Source organism: Trichosurus vulpecula, chromosome 7, assembly GCF_011100635.1.
Source record: "Trichosurus vulpecula isolate mTriVul1 chromosome 7, mTriVul1.pri, whole genome shotgun sequence".
Lineage (NCBI taxonomy): Eukaryota > Metazoa > Chordata > Mammalia > Diprotodontia > Phalangeridae > Trichosurus > Trichosurus vulpecula.
In genome coordinates this window covers 130,106,791-130,125,225 of record NC_050579.1, presented here as the reverse complement: position 1 = coordinate 130,125,225, position 18,435 = coordinate 130,106,791, and the positions used below count along the sequence as shown (strand labels likewise).

The 18,435-nt window shown below is 38.0% G+C and overlaps 1 protein-coding gene across 1 annotated transcript in view; it reads left to right on the top strand.

The window, feature by feature from the left end:
- AKAP7 (A-kinase anchoring protein 7) overlaps positions 1-18,435 on the top strand; it is a 171,137-nt gene that overhangs the window by 113,748 nt on the left and 38,954 nt on the right. The gene's annotated exons all lie outside the window — the stretch shown is intronic.

The following is an 18,435-nucleotide window of genomic DNA, read 5'->3' as shown; positions in this document are numbered from 1 at the left end:
CATTGTGAGTCAAAATTCATATGTGTTAGAAATCCGTCGCTTTTAACGAAAGAATATTGTACAGGTTTTTCCTAAAGAAGTCTCTCCCAACAGTGTCTTCCATACCACACGGTTTCATGTTTTATTTTGAAAAGAGACAGTGAAGAACATGTTTTTATGTGTTTCATAGAAATTGCATTGTCCAAATAAGAATTTCACCGTGAGAGAAAAATGAAAGTTTCTTGCAAAGATCGAAAACTGCTTCTCTGTTTGGCCCCAAAATGTTTTCCTCAGGAGAAATACATCCTTGAACAAATCGTTCTAAGAATTTATCAGTCTAAGAAGAGGTATTTGTAGAAAGAGACTCAACAGCCTTGTGTTTTCTATGAGAAATGCTTATAATTAGTGGAGAATCCTTTAATAAGAAGGGGGTTATTTTCTACATCTTAAATCATGAATAACATTAAAGGGAACAAATCTGCTGAAATTTAACTCCTGTCTTTAACTCCAAGGATACTGATTTTTTTTAATGAGATCTTGCTTGGTTAATTTTCATTGAAGTGATGTGAAGAGATTCAAAGAAGATTCATTTACCTGAGCACCCTAAAATTTTCAAACTACAATAAGTCATCTCCAGAAAAGACACCTTTAAGGAAACTTACAATACTACTTATCCTAAAAGGATTCTAAGTCTGAAGTTACTAAAGAGTTTGAAAAATATCCAAGAAATAATGCTTTGTTTCCAGATATGCAATAGTGAATATACTCAAGAGCTACCATATCTTTCTCCCCATAGTATGGATATCATACACCAGAAATTCCACAAGAAATCCAGATTTTCTACTCTAAAATACAATAGTAAGAAGGCTTTGGAGTCAGAGGCCCTACATTAAAATCTTGCATCAATCACTTGTTATGCAATCTTGGGCAAATCCCAAACCCCAGGGCCTTAGTCTTCAGCTATAAAACTGGATGAGATGACTTTGAAGTTCTCTTCCATCTCTAAATGTATAATCTACAATTTCATCTTTAAGAGGATTCTCATATATTCATAATATCCTTTGGATCTCCATCTTATTGCTGAGTTTTGGCAAAGGGGAAGAGGCAAAGATGTTGGTCACTGCAAGTTCATCCTAGAGGAAAAAACTCATCACACTAGATTATGGCATAATAAACCCTCACATAACACCTCTGTGAATCAGGTAACAGTTTATAAATACTTATTAAGCAGTTTAAACTATCATTTATCTTTGAATTAACTGACAATTTTTGCTTTTATCAGGGCATATTTTCTCGTGAGCAAATGCCCTTCATATATCCTAAGCAGAGTGAATTTGCCTTTATTGCTTTGCCAGCTTAGATCGGTTTTAATCAAATTTAGCCTTTATTTCTTGGGGTTTGAACTACATTGAAACTTCCACTGAGACTTTTAAGACTTCATGACATTTATATTCAGGCCTTCTCGTTAGGTAAAGATTTTTGTATCAAGCTCTAGAATGCTCTCTTTTATTGGAACGGATATGTGGTGTCGTGTCAGATGAGATGAGGGCACTGAACTGGAGCTCAGGAAACAAAGCCGTTATGAAATTTGCAGAATGGAGCTGATGGTGGTGACAGGGGCAGAAGTGGAGTTAGAAGCCAAATAAGCAAAAAGAAACTAATTGGACACAGATACCGGTAGACACACCAAGGTAGGAATTCTCAAAGCCATGAAAAGAGGCCACAACTAGGAAATCCACAGGAGCTGACAAAAGACTTGGTGAACAAAGAGCTTGCACCAGGAGCAAAGAAAGAATGAAGAAACTACATCAACATAGTCATCCTGCTGAGAACCAATCCTGAGCAAGCCTGGCCTAAAGGCCTATAGCTGGTGAAAATGGAAAACAGCTACCTGGCGACTAATCATTATTAGAGGTAAAAAAGAAGCATATAGTTCTCTGGTAGGAGCATTTCCCTGACAGCTGATCTTCTGATATATTTTGACACTCCACTGGTTGTTTATAAATTATATCATCATATACCTTCCCAAGCTTATATAGGGTGACAGATATCATAAAGGTCCTAAGTAGTCTAGTGATTGAATTGTCTTTAATAGTTCAGTAGAAAAAATGTTTATATCTTCATTAGGACCATATTGATAGGCACATGAGTGTCTTTTGGTAAGACAGACGGATGGTCCTGTAGGTGGTATATGGAACGTATGTCTTAAAGTGATGTAGAGATGTTGTTGTTCCTTAGTAAGTGAAACATCAGGCACATACTATTATCTGTACTGGTGACAACAACAGTAATTACCAATGAAGGAATATTTCTAATTCAAATTTACTTCATAATGGTGGCAGTTGTTTCCCAATAACATGGGTAAGTACTGATTTAGAAACTGTCTTGTTCCACTCAATTCCTTTTCCTGAAGTTATCTGTCCTAAGCCACCACAAGTGCTGTTTTTGCTCCCAAATAGCTTCTATGAAGACTTTCATCTGCAACTAAGCCTTTCAGAAAAGCAGTTTCTTCTGAGGTTATCCTCTATAGCTAGACCAGCTTAAAAGTCACCTATATATGCCGTAATGTAACTATCTTATCTGCTTCAGAAAGTCATTTGTTTGAGTGTGGATTTGATGTGTACGAAAGTGTTGGCAGAAATAAGTGCTATTCTAAGGTTTATTGTTTAGTTACTATTTGAGAAGACAGATTACCTGAAGTAATCACTCTGTACCTGTTTATTTAGTCTTAAACCAGAAAAAAGGAAAACACTATGAATAGGGACAATTAAAAATGCCATGTATGAACTATAAAAGGATTAAAAGAAAATATACGCATTCACTTCCTTAAGATGTTCCTTTCCTCCCAATTGAGAACACAACAGAAATGAAATTCATTACAGACTTGTAAAATAAATAAAAATGTTCATGTTGGCCATGTCCAAAAAAATCGTCTCATTTTGTCTTTTGAGTCCTTAGCCTGCTTTTCATAAGGTGGTTGTTTTTATCATATTTTATCATTAGTCCTCTGGAACTGTAGTTGTTCATTATGCTGATAAGAAATCAGCACAATGGTATTCTGTCATAATTATATACCTGTTCATCCATTGCCCAATTTATGGGCACCCCCTCATTCCCATTTTTTTTGCTACCTTAAAGACCTATAAATATTTTTGTCCAACCTTAGAGTTTGCTTAGAACTATTCCTTTTCTCATTCTACTCTTCCTCAAATTCCCCCTCCCCACTTTTTCCCTTTCCCTTCTATTTTGCTTTTGAATGAAATGTATTTCTTCAGATGAAAAATATGTTCAGCATCAGCCACTGTCCTCCTTATGTGTATAGATGTCCACTTGCATACCCCAATTATGTGAGATAATTTTCCCTAACCTTCCTTTTCCTTTCCTGCCACCCACAGGGTATTCCTCTTCCCTTTTCCATTATTTTCTGAAGATCATCTAGTCCTAACAGAACTATTCCCAGGCCATGTCTAATTGGATTCTTTGTATGACCCATAATGATGAAAGAATTCTGAAGGCACATAATGTATTATCTCCTCATTGATTAGTCCTTTATTATTGTTTATTCATATTTACTTTCTTATGTTTCTCATCACTCCTGTGTTTGAGCTTCAAAGTTCCTACACAGCTCTGGTCTTTTCATCAGGAAGGTTTGGAAATCTTTTATTCCATTAAAATCCATTATTCCATTCCATTTTCCCCCCTAGAGCATTATACTCAGTTTTCCTGGGTAGGATATTCTTTGCTGTAAAGCCATATCCTTGCCTTCTGGAATATCATATTCTAATTTATCCTTTATAGTGGTGGCTGCCAAATCATGTGTAATCCTGACAATGGCTCCTTGATACTTGAATTCTTTCTTTCTGGCTGCTTGCAGTATTTTTTCTTTTCCCAGAAATTCTTGGTTTTGGGATGATGTTCCTGGGAGTTTCATTTTGTAGTTTTCTTCATCAGGTGAACAGTAGATTTTTTTTTATTTTTACTTTGCCCTCTGGTTCTAAGAGATCTAGTCTATTTACTTTTAAGATTTCTTGAAATAGGATGTCCAGTAATTTTCCAGAAAGTCCGGGAATTTTTAAATATTTGCTTTTCCTTCTGTTTTCTAGTTCAGTTCTTTTTGCCATGAGATGTCTTATATTTTCTTCTATTTTTTCAGTTCTCCTTGTTTTAATATTTCTTGTTATCATAGTCATTAGCTTCTACTCGGTCCATCCTACTTCAATGAGTTAGTTACTTGGGCAAGGTTTTATAACTTTTATCAAGCTGTTAGTTCCCTTTGATGGCTCTGGAGGAGAAAGTGAGGCTAGTGACTTTGCCCAGCTGGCCCTCACTTAAATCCAGTTCACTTGCAAGTCATGGCATCACCTCCCTGATGTCACAGTCCTCTTCAAGAACAAAGGACAAACAACAAAAATTCCCTTTCCAATTCTTTCTTCAGCAACTGTCATTTCCATTTTTCTCCTACTGCCTTCCTCCAAGAATTCTAGCTGATTTTTTGCCCAGGCTCCTAAAACTTTACTTGTAGGTGTTTGGGAGTCATTTTTTCTGGGTTTGTGTCTAGAGCTCCCTGCCACCGTAATGGCATTTTATAGTGGTATTGTTTTTCTGTTTGCTCATTCTTGCTTACTTCCTGACTTCAGACTCGATGTTAGGGCTGGGCTCTGTGGTACTTCTGGAAGGAAGGTCTAGGCTGGTACTGTTGCTGCTTTTTGGGGGTGTTAGAATGTTGTGTTATTCTCAGATCTCAGGGACAGGCTGGGGACCTGTCTGATCAAACCTGATTGCTACCTATCCTGCTTTGAATTCTGCAAGTTCCTGACCTGGGTTTAGGTTTGAGCAAGAATAAATTGCTGTTGGCTTCACCTCCCTTTAGCCAATGGAAGGCTCTGTTGGATTCCTCTTTAGTCTTGGATTCCAGCCCTGGGTATTTTTCTGCAGGCTGGGTTAGATCTTAGAATAAGGTTTATAGCCTCCCAGGGGTACTACTTTGAAGGAGAATTTTCATTTATTTCATTCACTCAGAAAGCATTTATTAAACACTGACTATATAATAGCTAGATCTTAGGCCAGGAGTTGGAGATACAGAGGTAAAATACAGTCCTAGCTTTCCAGGAGATTAAATTGGGGGAGGGGGTATCATAAGGGGAGAGACAACATACAGGCAGTTAAGTAGATTAAAAATGCAAAGTATTTTAGGGTGGGAAGGGCACTAGCATTAGGGGGTAGATTTCATGTAGAAAGAATAGATGAGTGTACATTTCAAGGCACTTTACCTTAGCATAAAGATAGAAATTTTTCAAGATGAAAGTGAGAGGGCGTGCTTCCCAGTCCTGGGGGAGCAATAGTCTGTAGCAAAGGCACAAAGGTGGGAGATGGAGGGTCGTGAATGGAGAACAACAGCTTGGCCAATTTGGCTGGCAAGAATGGGTGAAAGATAGTAATGTTCAGTTAGCCTGGAAAGGTAGGTTGGAGCCACATTTGAAGAGTTTTAAATGCCAAATAGGAAAATCTGTCTTTTATCTTAAAGGCCAGAGGGAGTGTCTGGAGTTTTGTGGGCAGAAGAGTAACATGGTGAGACCTTTACTTTAGGAATATCACTTTGACGGCTGTGTGGAGGATGAATGGGAAGGGAGAAGACTGGAGACAGGGAGATTAATGAGAAGGCTCTGCAGTAGTCCAAGGAAGAAATTATATGAGCTTGAACAAAGGTGGGAGCGGTGGGAGCGGAAAGGAGGAGGTAGATACGAAAGGTCCTGTGGATGTGGCATTTAAAGACTTGGCAACTGACTGGACGTAAGGGGTTAAGGGAGAAGGAACTGCCAAGGATGATTTTGAGGACGTAGATATAAGTGACTAGAAAGATGCTGATGTTTTCAATAGAAAAAGGGAAGTTAAGAGTAAATAAGAATTTGAGGGAAACATGAATGCAGTGGTGGATTTTAAATTTGAGATGCCTAAGGGATATCACATTGGAAATGTCTGGTTCAATGGTGGTATTGCAGCACTGAGGCTCGGGGGACATGATATGGTTATAAAGAATAATAGTTGAACCACTAGGAGCTGATGAAATCACTGAGTAAGAATATGCTATTTTTTGCCTTTTGTCATATTCCTGGCACTTAGCACAATGCCTGGCACATAGTAGGGACTTAATAAATGTTTGTTGGCTGGCTGGAATTGGGCCCAGGATAAATCCCTGGGGTATATTTACACGTAAGGGTTGAGATTTGGTTAATGCTTCAGCAAAGAAATTTTGAGTAGTAGCAGACAGGTAGAAGGAGAACCCGTGGAGAGTAGGACCGTGACAATCCAGGGAAGAGAGGATGTCTAGGAGGAAGGTGGTAGTTAGCAGTATCGGATGCTGTTGGGAGGTCCAGAAGGATGAGGACTGAGAAAAGGCCATCAAATTTTAATTGGGAAGCCTTGGTATTTAAGGGGACTCCAACGTGTGTATTGATGCTTCTAAGTACAAAGGTCTAATGGGTAACTCTCACCAGGATCTGGACAAGATGCTGAGTGATGGTGGTGGAGGGAGGGGTCTCTGCCCTAATGGCAGTGAAGATCAAGGTGTTTGCCTACTCCTTTTCTTGGTTCAGTGTTCGGTATTGGAAAGGATTCAGTTACTTCTGGAGGGAGCCAGGTTTACATGAGTGCCAGAAGATCAGAAGAGTGAGTACAGGAGGGAAAAATCTGGGATATAGGTTTTGCCATGTTTATATTAAAAAAAGAAGATGCATCTGGGAGGTGCTGTGATAGAGTGCTGGGCCTGGAGTCAGGAAGACCTGAGTTAAAATCCAGCCTCAGACTAAATTTAGTAGCTGTGTGACTTTGGGCAAGTCCCTTAATCTCTATTTGCCTCAGTTTCCTCACTTTAAAATGAGTATAATAATAGCATCTACCTCATAGTATTGTTCTGAGAATCAACTGAGATAATATTTGTAAAAGCACTTAACACAGTGCCTGGCACATAATAGGCACTTAATAAATATTGATTGATTGATTCACACATTGGATATTCACTACATTCAGACTGATTTGTACAAATCTTTCTGATCATTGACACTGAAATTAAAATTTTACTGATTCTGAGAATTACTACATTTAAGGGTCAGAAGGTACCACAGAGCCCATTAGTGCACACTACTGCTGCTCAATATTCAGTAATGTAAACAGATGACCCCCAGACCCCATAAAGGGACCTGAAATGAAAACGAGTCCTATTACCAATTAAAAGCATTTATTGTCTGAGAAAGAGACGTGTAGGGGAGAGAAGATCCTACAAGGGAGCGGGGAGGGAGAGAAAGTTCTCAGCTGTTCAGCAGGGAATGGAAAAAGGTAACATACTATAGTTTCTAGAGCAGAGGCGGGGAGCCTGCGACCTTGAGGCCACATGTGGCCTTCTAGGTCCTCAGGTGTGGCCTTTTGACTGAGTCCAAGTTTTACAGAACAGATCCTTTTATTAAGGAATTTGTTTTGTGAAGTTTGGATTCATTCAAAGGGTCATCCCTGTTTAGAGGCTTCTGGGCACGGAGCTGGGGTTAAGGGAGAGGACATCTGAAGACACAGTAAGCCCAGGCAGCAGGATGTTAGAGCAGGGTCTTGAGTCTGTAGTTCTTGCTCAGGGTTGCCCTTGAGCTGACCAAGGCGTGTCCTGTGGTTTCTGGCAGCTACAGGCATCTCCAGACTCATCTAGAGTTCACTTGCAAAGGATCACGGTATGTCGAGCAACTTTGGGCTTCAGAAGCCTTGTCGTTGACTGGTTGTCGTATGACTCCGTTGTCCTGCTGCTCTGTGAAGAAGGGACTCTCTGGCATACAGGACGGTCATTTCAGAGCCCGTGTTAACAGTGAGAATTCCTTCTGTAACATCCTCAGTTACTCTGCATGCTTCAGGACCTCCAGCAGGGGCAGAAAACTCACTACTTTCTTTTTTTCTTTTAAAAAATTTTTTAAAACATTTTTGTCTAAAGTTTTGAGTTCCAAATTCTATCCCTTCTTTCCTCCCTCTCCTCCCCCCTCTCTAAGACGGTAAGCATTCAGATTCAGGTTATATAATTGTGCAATTATGTAAAACATTTTCGTATCATTCATTTTGTACAAGAAGACTCAAAAGGAAAAAAAATGAAGAAAAAAGAAAAATAGCATGCTTCAGTTTGTGTTTGATCAATGTTACTTCTTTTTCTGGAGACAGGATAGTATGCTTCTTCGTAAGTCCCTTGGGATTTTCTTGGATCATCGTATTACTGAGAATAGCTAAGTTATTCACAGTTCTTCATTGAACAGTATTGCTGTTACAAACTCACTGCTTTCTGAGGTAACCATTTCATTTTGGAAAAGTTCTGATTCTCAGGTTTTTGCCTGTATGAAATCAAAATCTGATCCTCCAGCTTATTTCTGCCCATTACTCTGAGTTCTGCCCCCTGAGCCAAGGAGAATACAATTAATATCTTTGTATGTGACAGCGTCTCAGGTAAATGAAGTCAGATTTCATGCACCCTCTCTCTTTTCTTTTCCAGGCTAAACATCCTCTGTTCTTTCCTTTGATCCTTATGTGGTACATACTTGTGTCCTCTCGCTATCCTGACTACCCTCTTCTGGGTTTAACTTGTCTATGTATTTATTTCTTAGAATGTGTTGTCCAGCACTGGGGCAGGATATAGCAGAACTATCATCTCTCTCATTCTGGATCAGCACTCTCCCCCTTAATCTAGCCTAGGAGAGCATTCACTTCTTTTGGTTGCCATTACTCATGTTTACCTCATATTGAGTTTGCAGTCCATTAAAACACAGCAGTCTTTCTCACAGGAACCGTTATCTAATCCATATGTTTCCTCAGTTATGTCTTTGTGAAGTTGTTTTTGAATCCAGGCAGAACTCTACATCTATCCATTTAAAATTTCATCTTACTGGATTTTGTCCATAAATTTAACCTGTGAAGATCTTTCTGCATCTTAGATTCATTATCTAATAAGGTAACCACCCATGTAAGCTTCATACTTTCTTCAGATTTGATAAGAATGACAATCTAGTCATTGACTTAAAATGGTAAATAGCAGAGCTTCAAAAACAAATCACTGGGGAACTTAGCTAGAGACTGACCTCCAACTTGACATTGGCTTATTAATGGCCATTCTTTGGATTTGGTCATTCTGTCAGTTCTAAATTTGCCTGACTATACTGGTTATCGTCTAGCTCATGTCTCTACATCTTATCCATAGACGTGGCATGAGAAATATTTGTCAGTAGCTTTGCAGTTATCTAAGTATCTTACTCTATAGCTTTATTCTGATCTACCAATATAGATACTTTGATGAATCTATGAGCTCATCAACATGAATACTCCATCTACACCTTGTATATTGTAGCCTGTCCATGTCTTTTCATTCTGGTGGTACTCATGTTCATGTCTTCCTGGAATGTCTCTGTAATGGTGTCCTAACATAGGAGACACCCTGAAAGGTTTTCCGTTAGCACATTATGGGCTTTTTTCTAGATCTCTTATGTGTGGATACCAGAGGAACACATGGGTTGTCCACTGGTTATCTCTTTCTCTCACTATGTCACTGACTCATCTCTTTCTGGTCATGCATACATCTCTCTTGACAGGTTCAATACTGCTTCTCCTCTTCAGTTCTTCCTTGATTATATGCTGAAGCCTACTCTCACTCAGTGTCCTTTTCAGTTGCCCTCTGGATAACCTTCAGCTTTAACTCTTTGGAGCCAGGTACCTTATGACTTGAAGCCATACAGATTCACCAAGCTACAATATATGTCTTTCTTAAAGAAAGTATTTTCTTTTTGTGTCCATAATTTCTTGCTTATGATTCCTATCCCTCCTGGGATGATTTTCTCCTTTTAGAATTTTAGTCCTTGGGATCCTCTCTGTTCTTCCTTTGAAAATTAATAGCTTCACCAATCACAGTGTCTTTTCATTTTATGCTTCTGTTTGTTATTTGGCCCTCTTTAATCAGTTATTTATCTGACTGAACACAAGCAACTGATTCTGAAATGATTTGTCTGTAACCAGTTACTTTTGTTTTCTGTTGAGATACATTGAACTTCATTTTTTATGATGCAGTTAGGTCATTAGTAACATCTTGAAAGTGCACAGAATCATTGAACCTTAGATTTTGAAGGACCTTTTAAAATAATGCCATCCCATTTCCTGTGCAAATGCTGGAATCCCATCTATAACTTCCTTGATGGATTCAATGGACAGTCATCCAGCCTTGTCTTGAACAGTTCAAAAAATAAGGGATCCGCTGCCTGACAAGGAAAGTAATTCTTTTTTAAAGATAGCTTTTATTGTTAGAAAGATTTTTCTAATATTGCTATTTCAGTAGAGGAGTAGGGATGGGAACCAAATTACAATGGGCTTAAGCAGTGGATGATTGGTGGGGAAATGAAAGAAAAAGCTTTAGACCACATGTATGTTCTAGAAATTTGTCAGAATAGAATAGAAAGCAAAAATTGGGATAGTAGCTTGAAGAGTTAGCAATGTTAAATGAAGGTATTTTTAAATTAGAAAAAAAAGTAGAAGGGATTGTTCCAGGAGGAGAGGAGGGAAAGAAAGAAGGAAGTATAATTTGAAGTGATACAGTTGTTAATACAAGTAGATGAGTTAGCTTTAGAGAGGAAAGATACCTTATGAGTCAAGAAAGACTATGAAGATGGGCATAGGAACAGATACTTGAGATGGAGAGGACAGTAGGATGAATATAAGAAGAATGAATCAAATTCTGAAGTCCTGAAGGATATTGAAAATGGATATGTAAGGCAGAAAGAATTTGGGAAAGATAAAATAAATGGAATTCAAAGGAAGAGAAGGGTGATGTTGGATCAGCTGTCTGGATGGGGCACTGGGGAGCACAGACAATCATGAGGACACTTCCTCCTCTGTTTAGTCTAAGAGTAGAGAAAGATGAGCTTCTGTGGAAAGATACTCTGGATACATTTGGAGATGTGATAATTTTCTTAAAGTATTCGAATGTTTGTCATGTGGGAAAGGGAAAGCAGAATTAGGAGCAACGAGTGGAAATTTCACAAAGGAAAATTTTTTAGATTCAATGCAACTAATAATAATTAGAACTAATAAGAAGGGGAATGGGTTTCCACAGGAAGTGGTAGGTTCCCCCACATTTTATGTCTCTAAATAAAGACTGGATGACCATTTGTCAGATGTTGTAGAGGGGATTTTTTAGGGCTGGATTGGATTAGTTCTGTCTTCGTTTTTGATTCTGTGACCCTTTATTTAAGATGATGAGGTGGAGAAAAAACAGGAAAATTTCAAAGGTACATGGTTATTTGCCCACAGTGGAGGGGATTTTCCACAGTCGAGGTACAGTGTCCCTAACAAGGCAAATGGCAGTATTACTGTTCTATGCCTTCATTAAAACATACCTGCTATATTGTATTCAATTCTGAGAACCACATTCTAGAAAGAATATTGACAAACTGTGGAAGACTTGGTGGTTGAGAGGCCTGGAAGCTTTTCTACGAAAGGAATAGTTGAAGAAATTGGTGGTGCTTAGCCTAGTAGTCATTTGGAAGGAGGATTATATTTATTCTTCTTTGACCTAAGTAGCAGAATTAGAAACTGTGAGAGAGGAATTTACAGAGACAGATTTGGACTCACCACAAAGAAAAAAATTTCTAATACTTTGAGCTGTCCGAAAATGGAATTTGTTGCCTCAGGAATGTAGTGAATTCTTTGTTCCTGGAGGAATTCTTCATCCACTCCTAGTAGAGGATAGATAATCATTTGTGGGGATGTTGTAGAGGGAATTACCGTTCAAGTGTGGGTTGAATATGAGGTCTTTTTGTTTAATCCCGAGAGTCTTTGGCTTTGTAAAAAATAATAAAAAAGGACTTGGTTGGAAAAAAGTGTCTAGTTTGAAAATATACATTTATTGAATCTAAGGCCCATCATCTTATTTTTCCATCATAGAATAAACTGAAATCAGTTTCTTGTGTTCAAGACCTCTTACCACAGTGTGCTGTCTCTTTCACTTGGCCCTTGGTGATCTCCTAGCAAAAGGTGATTTCTCTATCCTCTAGTGGCCAATGTCCAGTTATTACATTTTAATTTGCATTGTGGTTATTTTTGACTCTGTCTTTCTGCCTCACTAGATTGTACCTACTTTGTCATATTTATTACTTTGTATCCCAGAGTCCTTTGTACATAGTAGGTGCTAAATACATATTTGTTGAATTAGTTATTTAAGCTTATAGTAATTTGCAAGGTATTGTTTCTTCGTGCTTTTATTTTTATATTCATTGTTTGTTTTCTCGCTTGTACCAAACTTAGTTCTTAGAATATTACACACACACACACACACACACACACACACACACACACACACACACATTTTTATTCAGAGGTTCATTCTGAGGAAATGAGTCTACACAGTGGCTTACAGAGATGCTCTCCTACCTGAGTTTGTTCCCACTCACACTCTGATAGAGATGTGAATAAGTAAGAGAATTCTCCCCTCTGGAGCTTAGCAGCAGTAGCAGAGTCTGGATAGAGCATGCTCTAATAGCTGTAGAGTGATATGGAATTGATTACTTAAGATATAATATGATACCATGAGTTGGCATCCTGCCATATATAAACTTCTGAGTGATGGTGGGAAGAACCAAAGAATGTCTTGTTTTCTTTTACACAGGCTGACAGGGAAGTGATAAAGAACATTGCATCTCTACTTGCACTGATTAAGATGGACCCAATTCCAGGCGTGGTAGAAGAGGGCAGAAGTGAAATGACACCAGATCTCTCATCTGAGAGAATTGTAAATATTTTTTTTCCTGAAAAAGGCTTTAGCTGTTGGAAAGTTGCTTCATGAAAAGACATGAATACATAAAGAGCCTAAGGCAGAGTATTTTATAATTTATTTTTTCTACATAAAACTTGATATTTTTGAAAGGCCAGAATATTTTATATCTTAAAATATTCTAATTACTGATTTTGTTCTTTATAAATACAGTTTCTTTATTGAAATATTTCTTTAATGAAACACTTTATTAAAAATTGCTGTTAGGAAAACATTTTTGTGATGTTTCAAAATTTGGTACTATTTGCCTCTAATAAAATTAGAAGCAATTAACAAATGAGACTCTTAGTTTCTTTCTTGACATTGGACTGAGGGAGGGAGGATTATCTGAGGAAATGAATCTTAAGTGATGATGTATCTTTTAGCCAGTTATTAATTTGAATACTGTCATAAAGCAATATCTGTGGCTTAAAGCCATTCTTAAAATTAAGCCACCTCTTGTTCTGGTTTCAAACCCATGAAATTTATTTTAAGTATTTAGGGAAACATGTTGAAGGGGAATTTAAGTAACATTAAACTCTGCTATGAAATTATTTTCACTGTATTTCCCCTGAAAATACTCATTTTAAATAAATTTTGGGTCAACAAAGTCAAACATTTAATTACCAAATAAAAAAAGAAAAACCACTGCTTACATACAATTTTATGAATAAAGAATCTGTTAAACAAAGTAATAAAAATATGATCAAAGAGGAAGTTAGAGACTTCTTTAGCCATAAAGCCATAGTCATGTATTATACCAAATTACCTGAAACCACAATAGTAGTCCTGTGAATGCATTTATTATCCCAGTGGAACATTTTTAAAAATCACAATAATATTACTGCCCTATTAATCACAGAAAACCAATCTCAGAGTTTTGAGATATATACCTATATATATGTGTGTGTGTGTGTGTGTGTGTGTGTGTATGCAAGCTGTTGTAATGCTTGTCTTATTTAAATTACTTTGGCCAATTTTAGATTTAAAAACAAAAAGAAGTTTATATATACATACATACATATATACATATATGTATGTGTGTGTATATATATATATTTATATATATATATATATCAACTGAAGATAAGAGAACTGTGGCTCATTAGGAACTTTGGAAATAGAAAGACTAAGCTCAAAGCTGTCTGTTCTAATGCTGTGTTACACACGCACATACTCTCACACTCACTCACCCCTAAATTTAATGTGATATTAGGAAGAAATCGCAAGTGTTAAACCAGTAAAAAAAAACCACACATTTCTTATTGTATTTGACATGAGGAACATTAGTGTAATGTGGTATTTAGTTTGGGGCTCTGAATATAAAAGGAACATGGAGAAATTTGCAGAAAAGCAGTATAATAAAAATTATTAAAAGGCTATCACTTCTATGAGAACTTGTTTGAGACTGGGATTGCTAAACCCAGAATAGATAATTTTGAGAATGATATAAGGCTATTACAAAGGAAAAGGCAAAAATACCTGCTCAGAAATCCTCTGAGAACATAGTTGATATTCTAATCATTAGGAGGAATTCTCTGACATTAATGATTGTTAGATGCTAGAAAAAGTTGCTAAGGAGAGTATAATATAGTTCTCATTGGCTATCTTTTAAAATAGAAAAGGCAGTCATATTTATGTGATGGCTGGATACAATTTAGGTTGGAAAAATTAATAGCTTCTTAAAGTTCCTTTCAGGCATTACGATTCTAGGATTCATTGACTCGCTATACCCATTTACGTTTTAGTTTGGGGGCAAGGTAGACATTCTATCTGAACATGCAATTCTCTACATCCCCTCTTCAATCAAATATTTTACAACTAAATAGGGGAAGCTGTTGTGTTTGAGGTGGGGGCAGGCAGAGTGAAAGGAATAGAATAATGGAGGTGACTGGATCTATTTCCTTTTGAAGCTTACTAGGGCATAATTTCTCCTTGGAAGAGTCTCTGAGGTCTGGGTAAGTACTTAATTCCTTTGATACCTTCTTAAAATACTCTTACCAAACTAGTCATTTAGGCCTTTTCAGTACCTGTGACCAAATCTTCAGAGTAACTTTTGCTTTTCTGGAAACCTGAAACCTTTTTTTATTTTGAATTTTTTATTTTTTTATACCTGAAACCTTGTGGAAGAAATATTAAGGGGTGAGAGAATAACTGTAATGAGAGACAGCTGGGATAGGCTGGAGAGATTTAAAAAAATTTTTTTTTGAGAAATGACTAAACGTGGCAAATATATTTGCTTATTTTCCTTGACTTTCTGGGCCCAGCATTCCATCAATCAGTTACTCAAAAAGCATTTATTAAGCACCTAAAATATACCAGGCCCTAGTTCCTCAAAAGCAAGCTCAAATGCCTCTTCTCCATCAGGCCTTTCTTGATTAGCCTCGTCACTACTATCTTATCCCTGCACCTCCCCCCCAAAGGTATGGGAGATAACAAAGACAGAAATGAAACAACCTCTAATCTCAAGGAGTTCACATTCTATCTAGGGAGAAACTTGTATACATATAAATATATAAAAAATAAAATACAAGAGGGGTGGAATGAGATAATCATTACTGGGCTAATCAAGAAAGGCCTGATGGAGAGAAGGTATTTGAGCTTAATTTTGAAGGAAACTAGGGACTCTAAGAAACAAGTGAGGAAGGAGTGCATTCCAGTCTTGGGGGATGCTTTGTGTAGAGGTATAAAGATGGAAGAGATTAAGTTTGTCTAAAGAAGATTGGCATGAAAAAAGTAATTGATTCCAACTCAAATCATAGTAATACTCTTTTTTACTGATATTAGGGAAGAATAAGGAGAATAGGAGTACAAGAATACTCAAGTTCATTTCCACTTCATTAAATTACTCTCAAACTTTAGCATTTTCCATCCTTTTTCCTACATTTATTCTCTGCCTCCAAACCCACAGCCAAGAAAATAAAAGCTAACACTGGGTCTTTGGAGGAAGGAAGGTTTTGTATATAAAATGTGTGTCCATATATCTAAGAAAATTATGGGTTCTCAGAGGTATGGTAGATTTTATTGAGCTAGAGATACTTTGAGAACAGTTCTGACAGTGGATTATGTCTACTGTCTGAGGGCTAGCCTATCTAATTCTTCGGCTATTGCAACCCATTAAATCAATATACAAAATGGCTCTTAGTCTTTGGTGACCCCCTGCTGGTTCTACAATGACTATAATATAACTATAATACAATAAGAATATGAAGTATAATGACCAAAAAAAGGACAAGAAGGGTTTAAGAATCATCAATCTAAAATTAGATTGCCTATAAATTTTACCTTAAGTTAGTTATTAATAAATGGTAATGAGTAATAACTAAATAAGTTAGATCTTTGTCCCATGAGAAATTAAGTGAGGTTCTACCGGAAGAACTGTAACACTGATTTTGACATTCAGTCAATCAGCTGGAACTTATAAAAAGCTTACTTTGTGTGATACACTATGCTAAGCACTAGGACTACAAAGAAGAAAGGGAATAATTCCTGCCATCAAGGAGCTTTCTAAAGATAGTTAACTACTCTAAAATCCTCTTGAAGGATTCCTACTTTTATGGAGTGAAAGTCATTTAGTCCTTCTTAGCTGCTTGTTCCAGTCGTCTTTTGCTAACAACCAAAATAATGAAGGGAAATATCGTAGCTTAATAGTAGAACAGCTCATATAGGCCCCTCTATAGATAGAAGGTGGTAGAGTTCAACAAACAATTCAGTTCAACTAATACTTAGTAAATACCTGCTATATGTAAAGCACTGTGCTCTACAAAGCCAAAATATTCCTTTCCTTCAAGTGGTGTATTCAACTGAAGGAATACAACATACACACATACATACGACCTACAAAATTACCCAAAATAATAGCAAGAGGGAGAGAGCACTAACCATGGGAGGGATGACAAACTTTGTGTAGAAAATGTCACCTGGGCTATAATTTGAAGAAAGTGGGGCTTTCAAAGAGGTTTTGTTGTTGAGTTGTTTCAGTTGTGTCCCACTCGTGACCCCATTTGTGGGTTTTTTTGGCAAAGATACTGGAGTGATTTGTCCTTTCCTTCTCCAGCTCATTTTACAGATGAGGAAACTGAGGCAAACAGGGTTAAGTGACTTTCCCAGAGTCACAGCTAGTAAATGTCTGAGGCCAGATTTTAACTCAGGAAGTTGAATCTTTCTGACTCCAGGCCCAGCAGTCTATCTACTACACCACCTAGCTGCCATTTCAAAGAGGTAAAGGTGAGGAAAGAGTTCCCTCTTGGGCTGGGAGTACATGATGAGGAGGGAACCTGTGCAAAGGAATTGAGACAGAAGGTGGAATGCCATGCAGGGGGCTTAAGTAGCTAGCAGGCCAGTTTGATTCAAATGGAATAAGAGTCATAGAGAATATGACTAGAACAGTAGGTGGGAGTCAGATTGTGGAGGGCATCAAAAGTAATTCTAAGGAATTTGCATTTTATCTTAGAGGTAAGAGGAAAGATTTTTCTGTGGAGAAATGACATACATTAGGTCTATATTTTGGCAATATCAGTTAAGCAACTATGTGGTGGATGTGTTGAGGGTAGAGTCTGGATGCTGGGTAACCAATTGAAACAAGAATCGCAAGAGTCCAAGGAAGAGGTGATGAAATAGGGTAGCAGATGTGTGAGTATGTGGAAGGGGACATGAAAGATGGTGAGAAGACAGAGTAAGATCTACAAGGCTTAGCAACTGATAGGGAGAGTAAAGGAAAGAAAAATATGAAAGGAGACTTAAAGATTTACATCTTGGTAACTGGAACAATGATGGCACCTTCAGCAGAAATTGGAAGGTTTGGAAGAGGAAAGCATTTATAGGAAAATTTATGAGTTCCATTTTAGACACACTGAGTTTGAGATGTCCATGGGATTTCCTGGTGGTAAAGTCTTAACAGGTCTTCCTAACAGTTACCAATGGGTAGTTGGTGATAAAAGACTGATATTCAGATGATCACTTAGGGTTGGAAACATAAATTTTAGAGTCATCCACATAGAGATTATTGAACCCCTGGGAACTTATGAGATTAAAAAAAGAACATGGGAGGAGGAGCCAAGATGGTGGCTGGAAAGCAGGGACTTGTGTGAGCTCCCTGCCAGGTCCCTCCAAAAACCTATAAAAATGGCTCTTAACAAATTCTAGAACTGCAGAACCCACAAAATAGCAGAGGGAAGCAGGGCTTCAGCCCAGGATAGCTTGAATGGTTGCTGGGTAAGGTCTATCATGCACCGAGCTGGGAGCAGAGTAGAGCAGAGCCCAGCGTGGGCAGCAACAGGACGAATCAGACCCGGGAGCCAGGCAGAACAGGCCCTAACGCCTTGAATCAGTGAGCTGTGGCAGTTACCAGACTTCTCAACCCACAAATGCCAAAGACAACAGAGAAGGTTTCTGGGAAAAGCTGCAGGGGACGGAGTTAAAGGAGCTCGCAATTCAGCCACCACCCTGGGAGCAGTGGGGGTGGTGCAGCTACAGAACTACAGCTGCAGTTGCTTCCGGCCCCAGGCCCAGCTGGTGGGAGGAGTTAAGTGGCAGATCAGAGCTGGAGTGCAGAGCCTGCTTAAGATCTGAGTCCAGTCTGTGTTGGTGGTTCTTGGGGGAGGAGGAGCACTGGCGTGGCAGAGCTGGCTGTATAGAAATAGCTCTGA